A 9,078-nucleotide genomic window follows, 5' to 3' on the forward strand; every position below is an offset into this window, starting at 1 on the left:
TATAAACGTTATACATGGGCACGGTAATACCTACATAATAATATAATCAAACTGCGCAAATAGTCGGCATTCCGACGCTCCCCAGTTCATACCCATTAATCGTCTCATACCCATTACTCGATCTATCGACGGCTCGCGCTCAAAGAGGTAAGAAATATGGCATCGTATTGTGTTATCAATGGGTTTCTGTTACCACATTGAACTAACAGGACAGTAAAATCTTATTTATTTATTAGGCACACAATACACATTACATGCTAAAAAGATTCACAAACGAATAACAACAAGTAAAAAAACACGGACTTTTTTTTTTTTTATTGCTTAGATGGGTGGACGAGCTCACAGCCCACCTGTTGTTAAGTGGTTACTGGAGCCCATAGACATCTACAATGTAAATGCGCCATCCACCTCGAGATATAAGTTCTAAGGTCTCAGTATAGTTACAACGGCTACCCCACCCTTCGAACCGAAACGCATTACTGCTTCACGGCAGAAATAGGCAGGGCGGTGGTACCCACCCGCGCGGACTCACAAGAGGTCCTACCACCAGTGACCAGGGCTTGCAACATAAGCCATGTGCGCACGACTAAACAAGACAAATGTGCTGAGTTTGTATACAATGTTATAAATAATGCAATAAAGATTAAACACTACTTAATCTACTATTAACAAGGAGGATGATACCCTTGAACATTTTTATAAACGTCACTAACCTACAAGTAAAAATGTCCAACGCAATTGACGACTGTGCCAGTCGTATTTTATCCTACCTATGCTAATAGCCTTGAGAGGCTACATCAGCTTCTTCTTGACGTGAAGGTGAGCTCACGGGGCTCAAACCGGGTGTATTGCTAACACTGGCTCTAGCAAGAGCAGTGCTTCGCAGTATCTACCACCGGATCGGAAACGCGACCCACTGAGAAGATCCGGCGAGAAACTCAGTGGGCTGTGTCTGTGGGTTAATTTACTCGTCGAGCGCTTCGTCGCAAGCGACGGGTTCGGCGAGAACGATGACCGGTGCTTGAGGTACCTAAAAGCACCGTTAGTGGATCGGGAGGATCCGAAATGACGTGGAAAATGTCCAGCTCATTTGTCGACTTGCCATCCGTTATTCGTTATCAATGAATTCTTGCAAACTAATTATTGATTATGGTTGAAACTCACGCAAATGTATCCTCAAAACTCCTAGCCACGGAAACGTGGCTGTCTCTCCTAAGTTTCCTTCGTGTAACTGAGTATTCAACGTATCATCACATGGATGCGAAATCTGATCTGCTGCAACTGCAAGATAAACTTTATCAGTAAATTAATGTTTCGAAAGAAGGGAACGTTTTCTTTCTACAGAACAATTAAGATTTTTTTTTTTTTATTGCTTAGATGGGTGGACGAGCTCACAGCCCACCTGGTGTTAAGTGGTTACTGTAACCCATAGACATCTACAACGTAAATGCGTTCCCGAGCGGACCGCGGGCCCAAAGGATGGAATTTAGGACCCTACCCATTAAATCACTGGTCATCTAGCAGCCTTACTTTTTTAACCGACTTCAAAAAAGGAGGAGGTTCTCAATTCGACTGTATGTTTTTTTTTATGTTTGTTACCTCATAACTTTTGACTGGGTGAATCGATTTTGATAATTCTTTTTTTATTAGAAAGCTGACGCTTCCCGTGTGGTCCAGTCAATTTAGTCCAGTTCTGATAATGGTATCCATGAGAAAACCATATACCTAAGTCTTAAATTTGCATTAAGTACGTGCGCAACAAATAGATGAATAACTCAATATCACGCCAACCGATTTCGATGATTCTTGTTTTTAGTGTGTATATTAATTTGTTTTGGAATATCTTTTTTTTTCAATTTGAAGTCGGTTTTTGTTAAAGCATGACTATTTACAATTATTTCTACAATAAATAGAATTACTTACGAAATTCGCTCAGAAAGAACAAAGAAAATATTTCCTTCAAGTTCATAATGCACTGCGAACGCCACTAAAGATTGGAGTGTTATTAAATCAGTTAATTAGTAAGTAAATTACCCGCGCTCCGTCGGGGATGCCATGTTCTGATTATAAATGAACTAAAAAATATATGTTGTTCAGAATTGCGAGTCCAAGCATGTTGTTGATTCTCTAGCAAAGCGAAGTCGAAAATTATATCAACGAGTCAGTCAAATTGTTGGACAAAGATCTTTCGGTTCGAAACCCACGGAAAGCAATTAAAATTCATATGGAGGATCTTAGTTTTGAATAAAATTTTCTGAAAAAAAACGCTCCTGATACTCGTGTTTGGCTGCATAGATTAATTGGTTTTGAATACTTTAGCAGCCTGGAAATATTGTAAATACGTGAACCGAATTGAGAGTCATCTTCCAATTTTTTATTTTTTAATATTAGTTCATTGACATCATTTTTATTATAAACTAGCTAACCCGGCAGACTTCGTAGTACCTCAATCGATAAATAAAAGACCTAAGCTTTTGTATAAAATAAACTTAAAACAAACAATCAAAGGAAAAACAAAATTGTTATTTTTATTTAATTCTGAGCATTTTCATATTTATCAAACCTTCTGGACTTCTATAAATCATTCAAGTCCAAAATTAGCCAAATTAATCCAGCCGTTTTCGAGTTTTAGCGAGACGAGCGAACAGCAATTCATTTTTATATATATTTAGATTATTACGTCACAAATAACTCTTATAAAAAGGAAATTCAGTTTTATTTCTTGTGCATATATGTATACTAAAATTGCTACTTACGATCCTTAATAATAAATTTATTAGGTTATTTCCTTGAATTCCGTATTATTCCGTATAACGCGACAACCCTGGCGTGGCGAATGCAAATATAACATTTCATAATTGAAACTCTCAAAACAACAGCGAGCGGATATTTTGATGGTGGAAATAAACAATGCCATTTTGAGCGAAAAACATATCGAGGGTTGAAATGCTATTATTTGGTTTAAGGGACGTTTTGTGCAACTTTACAAGAGCGCTATCTAATGTTTAAAATTTGGAAAATTATCTTAACAAAAAAACTTCTTCAGCTATTTCAATGGAGCAAACTTAATTAAAATTCATTTTTTTTTTATTACTTAGATGGGTGGACGAGCTCACAGCCCACCTGGTGTCAAGTAGTTACTGAAGCCCATAGACATCTATAACGCAAATGCGCCACCCACCTTGAGATATAAGTTCTAAGGTTTCAAGTATAGTTATAACAGCTGCCCCACACTTCAAACCGAAACGCACTACTGCTTCACGGCAGAAATAGGCAGGGTGGTGGTACCCACCCGCGCGGACTCACAAGAGGTCCTACCACCAATAAAAAATGCTGCGGATTCCCTGGACGGCGCATCGGACAAATGCATCATCAATCCTGGAAGAACTAGGCGTCTCCACAAGACTCTCCACCATTTGCCTACGTAAGATTTTAAAGTTTTTCGGGCACGTTGCGAGGAAAAAGGGTGACAATCTCGAAAGACTTCTCATTACCGGCAAAGTGGAAGGAAAGAGACTCCAGTATCAATGACGCTATCCACTGCGCGGAAGACAGGAATGAATGGAGGAACATAGTCCTAACATTAGTGCTCCGTAAAGGTCACGACCCTCAGCACTGAGGACTACGACTCACGGAGGAGTATTTCAATGGAGCCTACTTAATTAAAGTTAAATTAAAAACAGCGGGCTTTTGATGCTAATACCAAATAAAACGCACCTTTAATTACAAAGATAAATGTTGCGTATTAAACAAAATGCCACTGAAAGCAAATAAACTTTCACCCTATTAGCCTATTAACCTGTCTTCCCGTATAGGTACATTCCTTTTTTGCAAAAAACCATATCACGAAAATCCATGTAACATGTAGTATCGTATTGGGCAATCCAAAGATCGTGTTTGAATTTAAAAAAAAAAAAAACGAAAAAGAATGAACTGTAGAATCGTGTCGAGTCGACGTAGCGCCGGTAAGGTTACAAGCTTTGTAAGTGATAAACTGAATTAGTAATGTTCCACTTGTATCCTTCTAAATGTCTTTAATGTAATTGGGACTGAGAAAAGGATAAACTTATTGAGTCACTCCGAAGCTGGCTTTACTGGTGGTAGGACCTGTTGTGAGTCCACACGGGTAGGTACCACCACCCCTCCTATTTACAGTAATGCGTTTCGGTTTGAAGGCTGGAGCAGCCGTTGTAACTATACTGAGACCTTAGAACTTATATCTCAATGTGGGTGGCGCATTTACGTTGTAGATGTCTATGGGCTCCAGTATCCACCTAACACCAGGTGGTCTGTAAGCTCGTCCACCCAACTAAGCAATAAAAGAGAAAGCTATTTGATTCACTTTTAAATTTTCACTTAAACGAGGGTTTTATGTGCAGATGATCAACATAATCACATGTTTTTGTCTTTGACAAAACATGTTTTAGTTTTTACCACACGCTTCGTTTCTTCTTTAATCTTTAACATTCTCGTAGTTTCAGTTGAAATTTTAATTTAGAAACTCCTGCTGATTTTTTATAAATTATTTACGCTGATCACATTATAACAAACTTTTATGTCACTGTAACGTTATTTATACGCTGCCTAGACTTATTTTTTTATTGCAAAGATGAGCGGACGAGCTCACGGCCCACCTGGTGTTAAGTGGTCACCGGAGCCCATAGACATCAACCGCGTTAATGTCGCTATCTATCTCGAGACCCGAGTTCTAAGTCTGAGCTTTTACAGTACAACTGTTGCCCCTTCAAGCCAAAATGTGTTACTGCTTCACGTCAGTAATAGGCAGGGTGGTGGTACCTACCCGTGCGGGCTCAGAAGACATCCTACTTCCAGTAAAAATGTGCATGTTATTATTATGTCTTAAATCAAAATTCAATAAATTAAATTAATATAATGGTAAAATAACAAAATACCAAACGGAACAAACCTAATCCACTGACATACGCGAGCAGTAACCGATAGCGACGTGGACCTGTCGCATACGGCCCTCTGGCTCTTTAAATTAAGCCAGGACCCAGTACTAGGAATCTAGGCACTACTATACTCGCAACAAGGACCATAATCTAATAGCATATTACAAACCTCCATGAGATTGTATAGTAATGAAAATAAGAACTCTTTAGGAACAGGAAATTCGTATCGAAATTGAATTTTAAGTTCTACGTGTTAAGGCGCATGAATATATTAGGAGCATTAATAAACAACAATGCGTTTTAGTTTACCGTACACGATTTTAGTTTTATCGGTGCGAATAACCAAAGCGCAAGTGGAATGTACTTTATTATAGTATCGATTTGAAACTAAATGCGAAGACTTATTCGGTATTTTTAGTGAGTTTTTTTTTTATGTGAAACATCTATAGCCGCACGTCAAACCGATTTCTGGCGTGGCGACGCATGGCGTGGCGACGCATGCCGTGGCGAAGCGTCGCCACGTTATATGATGGTATATATATACAGTCTATATGCAGTAGTGTGTACGGTGTGGCGACGCGTCGCCATGCGCAATCGACTGTGCGATTCTCTCCCACTCGATCCGGCGTTAAGCCATCTCTCTCGCTACACTGAGCTCGGATACCTATAGCGTATACTCCGTAGTGTATACAGTGTTGCTTACTACAGTACACAGCCTGTGTTTTACTTGAAAACAAAATATTTTTTCGTAATTTTTTATTTTATCATTATGACATATTTAGTTCCTATCACAATCTGTTCTTTTCTGCATATTACTTTTACAAAATAATGTCGATGTTTCACATCTGCCAGGCGTCTCGTGACGGCTCACATTTTTTTTATTTTTTTTATTGCTCTTGTCACACACGAGCATATGGCCCATCTGATGGTGAATGGTTACCGTCACTCATGGACTTCAGCGATGCCAGGGGCAGAGCCAAGCCGCTGCTTACAAAGGATAGCGGGCGCAGAATAATCCAGAAGAAAGTTATTAGAGAAGGCCACGATCCTCAGCATTGATTATCCATACAAGGACGATAACTCTGAGAGTACATTTTTTTTATTCCTTAGTTAGTTGGATGAGTTCACAGCCCACCTGATAATGTGATAATATATATAATATAATAATAATAATAATAACTGGGAACAAATGACGCACGTCATCCGGTCCGAAATTAGGATTCACTGTATTATCTGTACCAGATACTGACATACATACATAAATAGATAAAAAAACACTCAGACAAAGAGCAAACAAACCTGTTCTTCACACGAATATTTGCCCTATGTGGAAATCGAACCCACGACCCTTGGCACTGCAGTCAGAGCCGTTAACCACTGCTCCACCGATTCAGTCAATATGTATACTATATCAATATGTATAATACATGCGGCCAAGGTTTGCCTATAGCTAATCTCGTTCAGTAACCCTTCAAGGAAGCGCAACCTTAATCTGGCAAGCTTGATTTTGCCATCGGATCGCAGTGGCTAAAAATAACTCACCAATGCAATCCCGCGATAGCAGATATCTTCGCGAATAGACCCGTAGACGAATAAATTATACAATTAAGACTTAAGCCTTCGTCAAACAGAACGCCTACTTAGCGCCGCGTACTTAACGTCGCGCTCTTCAAATTGACTAGATGAGTCTAACGCTCCTTGACGCAACGCATTCGCCAAATCATAGTGCCTTTCGATAGCAGTGTGAAAATTTAAAAGTATTAAGAAATCGAGTGATTCAGATGTGGCATTGTATACGCATGGGTATTTTCTAACTATTTATATAATTTTTTCGGGCATTATCTAGTATTTTAATACACATTCACTCGGACGCTAAAATAAAATTTGTAAAAAATTACAACGCCTGACGTCAAAGCGTCCTAACGCCGCGACAGAGCGCTGCGTACTTATAGCGCTGGGGCTCTGTTTGACGGTATGTCACCATAGTATTTCAACACATCTCGGCGTCATAGCGCGGCGTCAGTTTAGCGCTCTGACGCGCGCTAATTACGCGTTCTGTTTGAGGAAGGCTTTAGGTCTAATCACAAAGTTTGGTCAATACAAGATGATCCATCCTAACCTAGTAACCTTAAAGAACAAAATTAGTTTTTCTAACTTGATCTTTAAGACACGTAAACATATTTAGCAGCTACGCGCAGACGGGTAGGTGAGCTCACGGGTTTCAACCTGAGAGAATTTGCTAACACTAGCCCTAGCAAGAGCAATGCTTAGCAGAATCTACCACCGGATCGGAATCGCGACCCACTTTGATACTAGCAATGACAAGCTAAGTTACAGGCCTATCGTGAAGCAAAGGTATTACAAAAGCTTAAAGCTTGTTTAAATTTTTTTATTTTTTAGTTCTCAGGTGGGTGGACGAGCTCACAGCCCACCTGGTGTTAAGTTAAGTGGTTACTGGAGCCCATGGACATCTACAACGTAAATGCGCCACCCACCTTGAGATATAAGTTCTAAGATCTCAGTATAGTTACAACGGCTGCTCCACCCTTCGAACCGAAACGCATTACTGCTTCACGGCAGAAATAGGCAGGGCGGTGGTACCTACCCGCGCGGACTCACAAGAGGTCCTACCACCAGTAAATAAATGGAAAAATAATAGTTTTTTTAATAAAGCACATAAATTGTTCTTCGCCTCTTCGGACTCCAACCAACAGCCATTACATCAGAAACTCGGTGGGCAATAACCCATCTTGATACTAGCAATGACAATTTAAGTTACAGGACTTTTTTTTTTCTTACAAGGCTGAGAGCCTTGAGAGGCTAATTCAACGTAACCTTAACTAGTAGGTGAGCTCACGGGGCTCAAACCTGACGACGTTGCTAACACGACCCCTAGCAAGAGCCGTGCTTCGCAGAATCTACCACCGGATCGGAAACGCGACCCACTGAGAAGATCCGGTGAGAAGCTCAGTGGGCTGTGTCTGAGGGTTAATTTTCTCGTCGAGCCCTTCGTCGCAAGCGACGGGTTCGACGAGAACGATGACCGGGGGCCTATCCTGAAGCCAAAGTATTACGAAAAGGACAATGCCCATTTTCTTAGGGCGTTTGGGCCCCTAAAAAAGTGGTTTTAAGTAATAATTATTATTACAATATATAAATATTGAATTGAACAAAAATAAACTAAAATGTCTGTGAATTATAACCATTAGCTATTTTTTCTTAATTTGTTGTTCAAGTCACAGACAACTCTTTCGTTTGGCAGCTTAAAGGTTTACTATAAGGCTTTATGAGCTAAGCCCTTTGCCTATTGGCGAATTTAAAATCTATGGCACACAGTTTTGGGATGTTATCAAATAAGTCATTAATTTTTTTGTAAAACAATGCCAGGTTGAAAGAAATGTTGGTACATAAACTAAACCACGTGAAAAAATAAGGCATAGTTTTTCAAGTACAAATAGTTTTGACATAAAGTTGGCCCACTTTTGGGCATTGTCCTTAAAAACTAGGTTAAAAGGAGAAATAATAGTTTTTTTTTTTATATAGCACATAAATCATTATAAAGCACATCTCCTCCGGACATTAACCAACAGCCCAACTACCAACTACATCACACAAAAACAGTTAAATAAAAAACACAAAAGCCCTATTCTTTTTTTTTTTGTGAAACGTTAATTATGACATCGTACATCAAGCCGTCCCCGAAATTTTACGTTCTATTAAAATATCGTTAAGGACATCAAAGGCGGGACCGTGGCGATCGGGAAACAGTTGAATAAATAAGAAAAAAAAATCGATAACTCATACGAATGGATTCCCTTTATGATCGCATTATTCAAAACGTTAACCCTTAAGGGAAGTATTATGTGTCCACGAGCAATAGTTGCGAGGGCTTGGTGCTGCGCGTGTTTCCATTGCAGCCAGTTACGATTTTGAGTCCGCGCGGGTAGGTACCACAACCCTGCCTTTTTCTGCCGTGAAGCAGTAATGCGTTTCGGTTTAAAGGGTGGGGCAGCCGTTGTAACTATACTGAGAGCTTAGAACTCATATCTCGAGGTGGGTGGCGGCTTTTACGTTGTAGACGTCTATGGGCTCCGGTAACCACTTTAAAATCAGGTGAGCCGTGAGCTCGTCCACCCATCTAAGCAATAAAAAAATAAAAAATAAA

This window comes from Bombyx mandarina, chromosome 28 (assembly GCF_030267445.1).
Source record: "Bombyx mandarina strain Sakado chromosome 28, ASM3026744v2".
NCBI lineage: Eukaryota > Metazoa > Arthropoda > Insecta > Lepidoptera > Bombycidae > Bombyx > Bombyx mandarina.